General features: G+C 37.6%; 1 pseudogene; it reads right to left on the bottom strand.

Annotated features, from left to right (window-relative positions):
- Positions 1-7,158, bottom strand: part of LOC108527257 (elongation factor 1-alpha 1 pseudogene) — a 40,186-nt pseudogene extending 33,028 nt beyond the window's left edge.
- Between the last annotated feature and the right edge of the window lie 7,113 nt (positions 7,159-14,271).

Below are 14,271 nucleotides of genomic sequence, written 5' to 3'. Positions count from 1 at the left end.
TCTTTTTTTCACCAGCAAACAAAGGAAAAGATGATTATGTCTTACTGACAGATTTTCTTATTGACTCACTACCCAAATCAGATAGCCCCAAATGATAAATTTTAATTTACTTTTTTTAACAGGAGGAAAAAAAAGGGTTGAGAAGAAGTAACAATTCAGTGGCCATATCTATTATTATCTGCATTACAGCTTAAAATCTCTGCAGTTTTACTTAATGTTAATCAGAGAGAAATCCAGCTATTTGTGCATGCATTTATTCAGCTTTTAATGGATAAAGCTGGGAAGTATAATAGGCCCAAAAGAGGGGAGTCATAATTTTGGAATTATTTTCTTAATGACCACTGAAGAAAGTTTTGTCACATTTATCCAGGACTTTTATTTCCAAAGAGGAGATTTACACATATTCTATTTCTGAAGGCTGCCTTACCTACGTTTCCATTTTACTTATCCACTCATGTTGCTGGCCTGTAAGTGTTATTATGCACAAGAGTTGAGGAATATAAATGTACCACACTTCACATAACATGTGTATTACTGAATATTTATGTATACATTGAATTTCAACAAATCAAATTGCATTTCACTTTTGAATTGTAATATACTTTAAAATGTATTTCTAGAGGAAAAGAAAATAGATTGAAACATCGTAAGACAGGGCAGAACTAGGAAAGTGAATTTAACAGTCAAGCACTTAACTGGAAAATAACTTAATAATGATAAGGAAGTGTATTTCTTAATTTAAATCTTGTACTGAAATATACCTCCCAATGTCAAGAACAATAGTAATTGCTAATGAAATGCGAATATACTCTAATTTTGTTGGAGGAACACCTGGAACTTTGAGACAAAAACATGCATTAATGATAGCTGCTTTGGCAAAAGAAACTATCATCAGATGAACTGGCAACCTACAGAATGGGAGAACATTTTTGCAGTCTATCCATCTGACAAAGGGCTAATATCCAGAATCTACAAAGAACTCAAACAAATTTACAAGAAAAAAACAAACAACCCTATCAAAAAGTGGACAAAGGATATGAACAGACACTTCTCAAAAGAAGACATTTATGCAGCCAACAGACACATGAAAAAATGCTCATCATCACTGGTCATTAGAGAAATGCAAATCAAAACCACAATGAGATACTATCTCATGCCAGTTAGAATGGCAATTGTTAAAAGTCAGGAAACAACAGATGCTGGAGAGGATGTGGAGAAATAGGAATGCTTTTACATTGTTGGTGGGAGTGTAAATTATTTCAACCATTGTGGAAGACAGTGTGGTGATTCCTCAAGGATCTAGAGCTACAAATACCATTTGACCCAGCAATCTCATTACTGGGTGTATACCCAAAGAATTATAAATCATGCTACTATAAAGACACATGCACATGTATGTTTATTGCGGCACTATTCACAATAGCAAAGACTTGGAACCAACCCAAATGCCTATCAATGACAGACTTAATTAAGAAAATGTGGAATATACACCATGGAATACTATGCAGCCATAAAAAAGGATGAGTTCGTGTTCTTTCCAGTGACATGGATGAAGCTGGAAACCATCATTCTCAGCAAACTATCACAAGGACAGAAAACCAAACACCACATGTTCTCACTCATAGGTGGGAATTGAACATGAGAACACTTGGACACAGGGTGGGGAACATCACGCAGTGGGGCCTGTTCAGGGAGTTGGGGGCTGGGGTAGGGATAACATTAGGAGAAACACTTAATGTAAGTGATGAGTTGATGGGTGCAGTAAACCAACATGGCACATGTATACCTATGTAACAAGCCTGCAAGTTGTGCACATGTACCCTAGAACTAATAGTATAACAATAAAAAAAAGTAGAAAGACAGGAAAATGTAAAATGGTGTCATTTTAGTGTTAATTAACATATCAGATTATCTTTCAGTGAAAAAATATAGGCAGCAGGAAAGTGTCATTAAAATGTTGAGTCTATTGAGTTTGTGTTGGGGTAAAAGAAATCTGAAAAGGTTAAAACTGCAAGTACAGATTAGCTTTTCTCAGTTTTGCCAACACTGGCATGAGGCTGTTAGAATCATGCCTTACAAATGTGTGAAACCGTAAAAATATTTTTCTTGTCGCTTAACTTGGTTCTGGAAATTCTAAAGGGAGCCTTTCAAATAAAGCACAATTAATCACTCCAAATTCAGTCATTTTGAAACACTTTGTTTCTGGAATAATTGAATAATTATATGATACTTCAAATGCAAGTTTTTGATATATATTTCTGTACCCCAAACTGAAAACTACTTTAGAAAAAGGATAATTTCATAAAGTTTTGCATCTTGAGAACTTTTGAATTGAATAAAACAATTTTATGTTAAAATAGAAGATTTTGTTTTCTGGTTCTATTCTGTACTTTGTTTTTTAGTTTTTCCCTTCCCTTCTCTTTCCTCTATCCATTTTTTAGCTCCTTGCACATCCTTTTAATCCACTTATAGCACCTAGTTCTGTGATTTGAACATGGTAGGTGCTGAACAGTGTTTGTTAAATTGAATTTAAGTCAACATCACCACATATGGGCCCATTTTACCTACAATTTAAGAGAAGGTTGACTTTTTGTCTTTCTGTTGAGTGATGAAAGCAATTTGGCAGGAGCTAGCAACTTTTCATTCCCTGGGATCACTTTTATTATTTATTTACTATTTGTAGTACAAACATGTTTCCAGGAACTTAAGCGACTACAATGTAGTTTCCTACTTAAATTCAATTCCTCTATTTAGGAAACTTCTATCAGAGAGAGTTTGGCAAAATTCAGAAACTGGTAAGAAAAAAATGACTGCAACTATTCTTGGGATAGAAGAAAACAGAGATGAGAAATATTTATTAAATCCCTTCACACTTACCAGACCCATAACTGTTTCCAGAACCAGTTCAATTGAATTTTGTGTCTTGCACTATTTTATTTTGGGCTTACTGAACTTCACTGCCACAGGAGGGGGAACGGGTTTGGCAACACATTTCAGACTATTCTTTTTTCCTCTCTCTTACCCCAACTTCCTCCTAAATGGTTTGGGTCTTGGCAAAACCAAAAAGTGTTTTTCTCTAGTACTTTTAATTTTTTTAATTTTTAACTAAGTGTGCATTTCAAAGAAAATGTAACGCAGCTGTTTTTTAATCTTTTAAACAACCAAATGGTACTTTGTAAAAGCCATTCAATGTTCAAGAAGACTTAAGCCTCTTAAAAAAAAAAGAAAGCCTTTCTTTCTTTGAACCAAGAGTACAAGTCTTGCCAAAAGGCAAGAGTTGGAACCAAGAAAGACTGGGATTTGATTTAATTTAAACTTAGAATTTATAAGTGAGAGAATGATTGCAGCCTTGGCAGAATGTAAGTATTTCCAGGTAACTGAAATTTAACTCTTTTATTTATGAGCCTTGACCACATCCAATAGTGGTACTTCTATATTCTCTTCCCTGACGATTTCTTGGAAGGGAAAATAGTGTCTATGTGTGTGAGGATTTTGGAAAGTGGGGACAATGAGCAGGAGGTTGTAACAGAAGGAATAGTAATCCTACATACCCAGCAGCACCGAAACAAAAAGTAAAGTCAACACTGAGGTCTCAATATTTATAAAAATGACCACTTTCACAGATGCGAAAATGAAATTCACTGTTACATTATTTACAAGTAATTTACTGAATGATCATGACTTTTAATAAAAATGGAAAGAGAGAGATTTCACTTACGAGAGAGAACATTTCCTAATTCTGGAAAGGTCTATTTGTGGTACAGTAATTCATATTTTCATCACAAACTTTTATGTACTCACTAAAACAGATTACTAAAGTTCCTCCATTTGGCAAAACTTTGTTTTTCTACTTAGATGTCACCCAGGAATTGGAAGTAACAAAACTGTATTTCTCTGAAGACATTTTATAATTCAAACATTTCACTAATGGTGAACAAACTTTCTCCATTTTCTATTGACCTGAATTAAATTTTATTGGCAGTTAAGAAGAGATTATTTTATATATTTTCTATTAAAAAAGATAAATTGTTCACATGCTAAAACTGGATGTTAGTAAGAATTATGTTGAAACCACAGCAAAAAATTTGGCCCAGACACATTATTTCCTACTGACTTAAAAGTGATACCACTTTCTATTATAAGACTACTTTGTATTTGTTATCTCTAATGTTCTTTTGGCATTGGTTTAGTAATGTTTTATACTTGTTTCTTACTTTTAAAATTTTTTTTCTAAATGAAGTTCAGTTTAACATACATGCACTGAGAGCCTACTATGTGCCTGGTGTTGTCAGGACTTCAGAGAATCAAATACAAAAAATAAAAATGCATTCTCATTGGTAATCTCACTGTGGCCTGACTGTAGGGTAGTAGATGGGGTGGGTATGAGGGCAAGAAAGGAGCTGAATACCATAAAAAGGACAAATGCAATTTCAGAGGGTGGAGAAGAATTACGGCCTCTAAGTCATTAGAACGTCATAGGAAGTAGAAAAAGAAAGTTCTTGTTCAGGTGAGAAGTAGCTCCTAGGGGCACATGGTTTGCAAAGTGGACAGCGCCTTTGTGCAGGAAAAAAGAAGTTAGTGCTTCTGGATGGCTACCGCCCACACTTGGGCTGTTTGCCTGGAAAGGGTGGCAAGGACTGGATCTGAGGCCTCATTTACTTTGCCTGCTGAACTAACATAACTACTGCATTGACTCTCTGAGGAGACAAGAGGAATTGGGAGAAAACTCACGTCTGATAAAAAGCTTTAACAGGTTGTTGTGGGGATTATGATTTTAAATCCCCAACATAATCTTACAAAAGCTTCACCAAAATCTCTATTGTTCAAGAATGCTTTTGGTGCTTTTTTCTTTTTTTCCTGGAGGATATTAAGTAGTACTGAAATCTGCATCAAAATTGACTTGAGGTGTCAACAGAGGACATCTGAATCACAAAGATAACTAAGTCACACTCCTCCCTTGGAGTAGCTCACTGACTAGTGGAGACAGATGGACAACCTAGACAGGTAATTTGAATACAGTCTGGTAAACTCAATATCATATATGCAGAGGGTGTGCTGTCTCAGGGAGCAGGTGCCAGATCTAAGTTGTGCCCTGGACAATACCTAGCAACATTCACGTATGTGGTAAGTAACTACTTGCAGAATCAAATTGAAGAAATAGTGCAACTCTGGATCTATTCACTAATCTATTTTTCTCACCTGCAACAATTTTTCTTAAACTAAATCAGTTATAATTTACTTACTTTTCCTCAGATCCAAAGGAAATAAAATCGTTTGAGAAAGAATGATTGGGCAACTTTGAGGCATTTTTTTTGAAACCCACGTGTGTTTTCACTTCCTATTTTCTTATTGTTTAGAAAACAAATACTTGAATAAAATTCAAGTTCAATAGCTTATGCAGATTTTTCTTAAACTAGTAATAGAAAGCACCAAGAATCCAGGTGCTTTTCATTGTAAGACATTTGAACTGGTCTGGGCATTTATTTTCATGGTAATGAATGTGTAGCAGAGGAAAAAGAAGAAGAAAAAAACTATGACAACATGAAGTCATCATCCTTCCTGTCCAGGGTGAAAGCCCTTAGAATGGCTTAGTGACAGATACACTGAAGGACAGAACCGATTACAAAGACTAGGGCTGATAGGACCACACAAGAAAAGAGCAGGTTGGGCGCCGCACGGTGGCTCACACCTATAATCCCAACACTTTGGGAGGCCGAGGCAGGAGGATTGGTTGAGGCCTGGAGTTTGAGACTAGCCTAGGCAAGATGAAAAGATCCTGTCTCTACAAAATATCTAGAATTAGTCGAACGCAGTGGTGTGTGCCTGTAGTCCCAGCTACTTGTGAAGTTGAGGTGAGATCAAGTCTGCGTTGAACCGTGATCATGCCGCTGCACTCCAGCCTAGGGAACAGACTGAGACTCTGTTCCAAGAAAACGAACAAACAACAACAACCCCCCCAACAAAAAAAAAAAAAAAAAAAAAAAAAAAAAAAAAAAAAAAAAAAGAAAAGAAAAGAAAAAAGAAAAGAAAAGAAAGAGCAGGTTGGTGAGAACTGGCTTGGGCAAAAAGAAAAGGATGTGGAAAACATAGAAACCTCAGGCTATTTGACTGCATTATATTGTGGAAAAGATGGAAAGGCTTGAAAGGGCTTGCATCCAAAAAAAGTCTTTGAAAAATGTCATTCTTATCATTATAGTGCCCTGTGAGTCTCTACAGTTTTCCTTGTCTGTTGGAGTTTTGTATTAAAATTCCAGTACCCTTGTTTTTTACAATTTTTTTTTTTACCATTATTTGTCAAGAAGTAAGTATTGCTTTTACCTATGACAAAATTTGAAAAGGAAAATCTATGTGGAGTCAGGAAGTAGGTGCTCCTGACTGGAGAAAAAGATCTAGGAGGAAAAGTGGGAAGGTGCTAGAGGAAACCTATGGTTGCTTCACAAATTTGTCCAAGGACAGCCTTACCCTACAAAACAGACATCGTCCTTATGACCTAACACGTTGATAATCAAGATTTAAGCTCATCCACTTTCTTGCTTGCATGGAAAGAAGGAAGAGAATTCTTATACCTTCAATATCTGTGATTATTAGGTGTTTTCACAAATGATTTTTTATGTACTTCTTGTAATAGTTGCATGGCATACCAGTTATCATTTCTATAGCTAACGAAAAACAGAGTTGGAATGTAAAACCAGAATTCTAATAATAAGTCCAATTTTCTTTTTCCTTTTCAAGATGATTGTTCATTGCCTGGCTCTACTTGTTTCCTTTTTCTCTCTAACAATCCCACTACTGGCATTTTGGATATTCTTAGTCACATTTTCTCAGAATATCTCCCTGAATTAGGTACGATTGTTCCAATTTATAGATGAGGTATTTGAGGCACAAACAGATTAGGCAACAAGCCAGTGTTGCAGAGCTAGATAACAGTGCAGCCAGGATGCCATCTCAGGCATGCCGCCATGATCTGAGCCAACCCTGGGGCTTTTTCGGCCTCTTGGTTTCCAAGAGGACATCCCGTTTTGACTGTGATCTCCCTAGGATCCTGAGGACCCACTGGTTTATTTGTTGTGGGTATCACTAGAGGCTTGAAAAAAATATCTAGTGACCTTGGCACTGAGATGATCTACAAGTAGATATGCAAACCTTGGCCGTCGCCATGGTCCCTTCAACAAGGTCAGATCAGCGATGGGAAAACTGAAGAGTCTTGTCTGGTGTGGATTTCCTGTGACTGCTCTCACTCTGGTGCTGTCCAAGACCAATTTGGAGTTTACAGAAAAAACTAATGGAAACCAGAGTAACTGGAAACATTTTGCAGAGATAAGCTAGTAAGTTCAGACTTCTATTTTTTTTCTAATGAAAAAACCATAAAGGAAATATGTCAGAGGGTGAATATTGCCATCTCCCCTCCACCTCTAGTGGAAAGCAAGCAGGTAAGCAACAGGATACAGGGTGTCTTAGCAGAGTCTCTCATAACTCTGCCCCTCACTTGAGTGTAAATCATTCTCCAATTGCAGATCAGACATAAATCGTTCTGAAACCACAGTGCTCACTAAATGTTATTGTGTTATTGAGACATAAATCCTATGTCAGCTCGATGAAATGTCTATAGCGATCGCATTAAACAAGTCAAGGCAACTACTTAACGATTTCCAAACATTCTATTATTAAAGTTCAGACAAGAGGTTTGAGAGGAAAGCCATTTTAAAATGGACTTTTAACAGCCATTTCTCACATTTGTTTGATGAACAATAGCTGTAATGAGTGCCCCAGCTCTGAACTCCATCTCAGCAGACGGGCTTAGAATGGACAACATAGGTCATCAAGAGGAAGCAGCGTTCAGTTTTGGGAGCCCCCTTTGACCTTTGCAACTTCTCAGTATGTAAAGCACAGGCATCTCTATTTTATGTTGATGTTCATCTCAGGCATCTCTGTTTTAACCTGTCTCTAGAGCACCTTCTACAGGGTGAAGAATGACAAGAACTTGCTTTGTCCAATAGTTGTGATACCAGTCACCTGCTAACAGCTCCAATATATGTAAATTAAGTAGAGCATTTTATATCTGGACAGCTCCTTAGAGTTTCTGAGAATTTCTCCATGCATTTGATCTACATCCTCTTCCCCTTTCCCTGCTACTCTGTAGAAAAATTGAAATGATCAAAAAAAAGAACTTTTCTAACATCTTGCATCTACATTACAAATGTATCTGCATCTTCTTTTCCATCCCTGATGTCAGCATGGGAGACACGTTCTTCCATTGACTCACAATGAGTCATTCCACCTCTCCTGGAGTTTCATCCTTTTTGTCCCTTCTCCCACCCCCCACCCCCCAGGGACTTTGCAGTACCGAATTTTTTTCTCATCCTTGCTCTATTTACAACCATTTCTGTTTTTACTGACCCCTTCCTATTATCATTTAAATAGACTCAAGTCCTCCACATATTTAAATAAGCAAATAAGCCTCTGTCAAACTCCACCTCCATCTTCTGCCTTATATGTATCCTTCTTTCACTGCTAAACTTTTGTAAAATAGATATGTAATAGTTGTACATATTTACAGGGATCACATGGTATTTTGATACATGCAATCAAACTGTAATGATCAAATCAGGGTAGTTGAGATATCCATTACCTCAAATATTATCACTTCTTTGTGTTGGGAATATTCCAAATCTTCTCTTTTAGTTGTTTTGGAAATATAAAATAAGTTATTTGTAACTAGGGTCTTACTCTCTTACTCTTCACCTCCCCTTTAATTCTCAAGCCATGAGAGTCTGCCAAAGTCACTGGGTAGGTTAGAAGTCTGGCTATAAGTAGAAGAAAACACAGCTCAAAGTGGATTAAATTATGAAGGAAATTTTGGCTCACTTAATTGGAATACCAGGGGTAGAAAACTGATCAGACATCATTCCATCCTGTGGCTACAGGTCTGCTCCCTTACATGAATCAACTGGGCACAAGATGGCTGCAGCTGGTCCTGACTTCACCTTGGCACACAAACAATATTCAGAAGACGGAAAGTCATCCTTTCTTATAGGTTTTTTGGAAGTATAGAAACTTTTCCTACAAAGTCTCAGAAATTTCCTTTCACATTTTCTTGGTGTGAATTATGTGTTATATGCCAATTCCTGAAACAATTATTAAGGCCAGAGGGACGCCATGCAAGTGTCTCACTTACAACCATTAAAATTTCTCATGTATCAGTGGTTCTCAACCAGGAGTGATTTTATCCCTGAGGGTACATTTGGTATTGTCTGGAGTCATTTTTTATGGTTATGACTGGGGTGGGGTAGTAATGGCATCTAGTGGGTAGAGGCCAGCGATGCTGCAAAACATCCTACCGTGCACAGGATATCCCCCTACAACAAAGGATTACCAGCCTAAAATATCAATAGTGTCAACATTCTTTGTTATCTCCCACCTCCCATAAATCACTAGCCTCTGTGAATGCTAACTCTCACTTTCCTACTTCAAGTAACTATCATTTTTCACTGGTATCATTTCACTTGCATCATTTTTCTAACTGGGATGTCCAATTTTGCTGCCATTCAATTCACTTTGTATAATGCATTCTATATCAATTAAGGTCTGGCTATTTAAGAAATAAAATAAAAATAAGCAAGATATAAATTTATTTTTCTCTCATGCAAAAGAAGTCTGATGTTAGGTGGGTCCAGGGTTAAAAGTAGAGTTCCTTGGCATGGACCAAGTTTGTTCTATCTTGCTACTTTGCTATCTTTAACATGTGAATTTTTCTATGTGTTCCGAAGCATTTGATTGAACAACGACAATCACAACCACTGTGTCAACTAGCAAGAGGGGAAAATGGCAAAGAAAGGGTTAACTTCCTAGAAGTTAAACATATTTTTTCTGCTTACAGCTCATCAGACTTTACTTAGTCCTACTGCCACGCTTAGCTATGAAAGGCTGTCAAATGTGGGGCTTATTTCAAGTGCCTGTGGGTTTAACTAAAAATTACTATTTCTACTATTAAGGAAAGTGTGAGAAAATACATATTGTGTAACAACCAAATAGTCTCTGCCAGAAAGTCAGAGTCATCTTTCTAAAGAGAAAAAAATGATCATGCAATTTCTGCTTAAAATCCTTTTTAGATGACTCTATATGACAAATAGAATAAATTTTGAATCTCCTAATGAAAGAGGTTTAAAATGCTAACCACAGCTGGGTGTGGTGGCTCATGTCTGCAATCCTACCACTTAGGGAAGCAGAGGCAGTCAGATTGTTTGAGCCCAGGTATTCAAGACCAGTCTAGGCAACATGTTGAAGCTCTGTCTCTACAATAAATACAAAAAAATTAACCAGGCATGGTGGCGTGCGCCTGTAGTTCCAGCTACCTGGGAGGCTGAAGTGGGAGGATCACCTGAGCCAAGGCACTCCAGCCTGGGTGACAGAGTGAGACCCTGTCTCAAAAACAAAAAACAAAAAAGGTGCTTATCACTCTTTGATCTGTGCTGAACTTCTCTGGTCTTGTCCTTAATGATTTCCCCAAACTTATGCTACCTTCTCAAATGCAGTTATACTGCACTTATTAACAGGTTCCTAAACTACTCTTTCTCTCTGTCTCGCTCTATGCCCCTTTCTCCGCCTGAATTGCCCTTCCTTCACGTACCTAATTTCTGCTCCTTGTTTCTCTCTTTTCTCAGATCAGATGTTATTTTCTCTGGGACTCCTTTCTGGACACGTCATGATTGAGTGAGGAGGGCTCTCTTCTGTTTTCCCACAGCCCAAAATGCTCAGCCCTGTTTGAACAATGTGTTGTCATTGCCACTTTCCTTCTTGCATTGGCCCTTTAAGCTGTGCTTCTTTAGGGCAAAGATTGTGTCATAATACACAGTAAGCACTTATTAAATAATACTTGAATAAATGACTGCATTACCTCATTTGGCCCTCAGAAACACCCTTCAAGGCAAGCAACTTTATTTATTTTTACAGACTAATTAACTAAAGTTAAGGAAATTTATGTGTGCCCAAAGCCGTAACACCAGCAAGGGGCAGAACTTGGGCTGCTTCCAATTCTGATTTCCAATCTGGTTCTCACTTTACAATACCACAGGTTTTTTTTTTTTTTTTTTTTTAACTTATCCTCTCTTATGCTTACACTGTAATACTGACTTTGTGCTTTGTGTTCATGGGCATTTCGCAGTAGCACCCACTTGCCACTTTCAATTCACTCCAAGTTGTTATGGATCTTTAAACTGTTTTCTGTTCAGCCTTATACATGCAGATGTTATAAACCTCTCTCCATATATGCCTTTGCCTTGAAAGTATTTAAGACAAATGCAAAACCTGAAGAACATCATTGGTTCCCTATCCAATAGCGAATCTTCCTCTTTGGCTTTAGTAAAAATATAATTCCTTTAATTTAGATATTTGGTGGCCTTGTGTTTTAGAGAAAGCTGAGCTTCCCTGATCCACAAAGGCAATCTGTATTAGTCTAAGCAAAGACAGTAATCCTATTCCCCTTTCTAAGAGCTCATTTCGGAATGGGCATGTAAAACCAATTTTGCCAGTAATATTTAAAGGAAAGTCTACTCTAGGGCATCCTGTTTTTTTTTGTTGTTGCTTTTTGGTTTTTGGTTTTTTTTTTAAAGGACACAGTGAGAGGTTGTGGCATGTCTGTCTCCATGTTGTCATCAGCATTTCATCTTTTACTCTGCTTTGACCATCTTGAGTCCACAAGGAGTGTCAGTATGCTGAAGATGGCAGAGGGGAGACACAGATGCATCTGGCTCCTGATGACCTGCCTGAGTTTTGAATAGATCAACTCCAGGACTGTCCTACCTTAAGATTTCCTGTCATGTGAGAAACTCAACATTACTTAACATTTAAGCCACCCATAGTTGCATTTTTTCTGCTTCCTGCAACCAAAAGCATTCTAAATAGAATACCAACCTGGAACTGCATTGGGGAACTCATCAAAATGAACTCTACACTGACCTTTATGTAAAGAAAATCACATTGCTTGATCGTTCTCTTTCTTAAGTTTGGATTTCAGTGTTGCTCTTACATTAAATGCCTAATACATATTAATGATATATGAAATATATTAGATAATCTCTAAATTGTATAAACCTGAATCCAGTTCCCAAGAAACTTGTGCCACACTGCTATGACACTGAGTATGACCTTTCTCAGGATTTTTCATTCTGAGACCTTAGTTTTCTTCTCTCCAGTCTTTTATACACAGATAATATATGCCTTTGCCTTGAAAATACTAAATACCTTGGAGGATAATTCTTTGGGTCACTGACTTGCTAAAACATATATGTTCATTTAAAGTAAAATCTGCTGTGAAAAGGTCTGTCACACCCCATTTCCCATCAGAACTCTAACTCATTTTAGTCTGCTTCACCTCTTCCTCTGGGAAATATGAGACACGCCGTCTTTGGAAATAGTTTTGGCTTGTGAAAGGGAAGCCCATCAGTCATATTTTCAGGTGTAAGTCCTAAATTATGTATTTAAAATAAAATATATCCTCTCCTCTGGGGAAGTATGCATAGCATGACATATGAACCTGAAATGGCCTGTAGGTTTTACTTAGCTAAAGAGTGACATATACTTGTATGATTTTTTTTTTTTTTTTTTTTTGCAACCCCTCTGCCTATGACAGTAAGAAGAAATTACCTGAGAAGATAAGAATATTCTGGTTACTAAACAGATCCTGGATCTCATTCAGTCTAACAGCTTCATTTTACTGGGATCTGGCTCACTGCTTCTGGAACAATAGCTGATAAAGTCAATGGAGAAAGAATTCTTTAGAGTTTCTGATGTTGCTCCTATAGGAGTAGTTAGAGTTTACTCTGTGCAGGACTGGAGTGAGGAAGAGGGAGAGGCAGTAGATTTGTTGGAATGCCTAAATCAGTAATAAAGAGAGGTTATTGTGGCAGGGATAGGATAATGATGTGGGAAGGAGGAAGACAAAGAGATACAATGGGTTCTGTACAATTCAAGTGGTTAAGGGCATGGGTTCCATGCACATGAAGGTGCACTTGGGTTTGAATTCCAGTCCTCCATTTGGTAACTATGTATCTGTATTAGTTAGGCTACAGGCGTAGCTTCTATAACAAAGAGATTCAAAAAAATCAGTGCCTTAAACAAGTTAGAAATTAGTTTATATAACATGTGAAATTCTGGGTAAGGTGATTTGGGCTGTTAATTCCAGGTAGATGGTCCAGAACTGCTATGGAAGCTCTACCAGTATTAGGAATGCAGGATCTCTTTTTTCAAATAGCCTTTCCACCCTCAAAATTCTGTTTCCAACTCTTGCTCCAAGAAGGCTGCTCCAGCTCACACTCTCATGTCTGCATTCTAGACAGTAGACAGGAGAAGGAAGGGAAGGCATATTTCTACCACTAAGGGGCATGACCAAGAAGTTATATTAATCATTTCTGGTCATAGCCCTTCAACCAGCACTTGATCACATGGCTCTTCTTTGCTGAAATGGAATCTGAGAAGTAAAGCCTTAGCAGGATAGCAATGTGCCAGGTAAAATGTAAATTGCCATAGATAGGGAAATAAATCTAGGAGACATTTGCCTATGCCACAATGATGTAGGCAAATTACTTAATTCCATACATTAGTTTTTCCATATGTAAAATGAGAATTACAATACTTCCTACCCATATCAGATATGATTGTGCTCTGTTGTTAGTTACACAGAACCTGACAAGGCATAGCTATAAAGCAAGGTTTCTGAACTTCAGCACTATGGACATTTTGAACCAGATAATTCCTTATTGTGAAGGGCTGTCCTGTGCGTTGTGAAATGTTTAGCATCATTCTTGGCCTCTGCTCACTAGATGCCAGTAGTACTCCCCTCGTGAAAACCAAAAATGTCTCATAGCAATGTATCTTTGGGGGAAAATAGTCCCTGGCTGAGAACCGCTGCTATTGAGATAAGGGGTGTGAGTTGTGTTTTTCCCCCTCTACTTAAGATATCTGAAGAAAAGCAATTCAGGGCAGCATGGTCACTTAAAGAAGATTCAGTGATGACTTAAGGAGGAAGACCCTCCATTTTTCTGCTCTACCATTCTTGGCACATGGCTTTTGTCTATAGAGTTGTTGCTTATCATGGTCTGACCGCAATCTGGTTTTCTATCCTAGATAACTGGCATTGCCCCACTCAAATGCCAGTAAGAGCAGGAAGGCTTTTGCCTTTGTACTCCCATTATGTAGTGTAGTGCCTTGCATTAATATATATTTGTGCAGTGCAAAAAGTTATAACCTGAAAGTGGTATTTGTGGGCTTGTATCA

The sequence above is a fragment of the Rhinopithecus bieti genome, unplaced genomic scaffold, assembly GCF_001698545.2.
Source record: "Rhinopithecus bieti isolate Rb0 unplaced genomic scaffold, ASM169854v2 scaffold_4101, whole genome shotgun sequence".
NCBI classification, from domain to species: domain Eukaryota; kingdom Metazoa; phylum Chordata; class Mammalia; order Primates; family Cercopithecidae; genus Rhinopithecus; species Rhinopithecus bieti.
This window is presented reverse-complemented; position numbering and strand designations above follow the sequence as displayed.